Below are 294 nucleotides of genomic sequence, written 5' to 3' on the forward strand. Positions count from 1 at the left end.
AAGCAAATATGTGTCTAAATAGTGCACCATTTGGCTTCCATAGAGTATATAGGCATTTTGTGCCCCTCTGGCCTTCCATACAAGAGGGGTGCTTTTATCTCCCATATAGGGCATGTACTTCCTGAAAAAATGACAGGACAGACAGAGAGAGAGACGGAGGAGCGAGCTAGCGGCAGAAATGAGCCAAAACGCGATGAATTATGGATATAAAGTGGATCAATCTTGGATATAACAATATGGATTTAAAGCCCAAAGAGGCTGAATTTCCAGGCTGGATAGAAAATCCCCTGTAGA

The sequence above is a fragment of the Etheostoma spectabile genome, chromosome 15 (assembly GCF_008692095.1).
Source record: "Etheostoma spectabile isolate EspeVRDwgs_2016 chromosome 15, UIUC_Espe_1.0, whole genome shotgun sequence".
Lineage (NCBI taxonomy): Eukaryota > Metazoa > Chordata > Actinopteri > Perciformes > Percidae > Etheostoma > Etheostoma spectabile.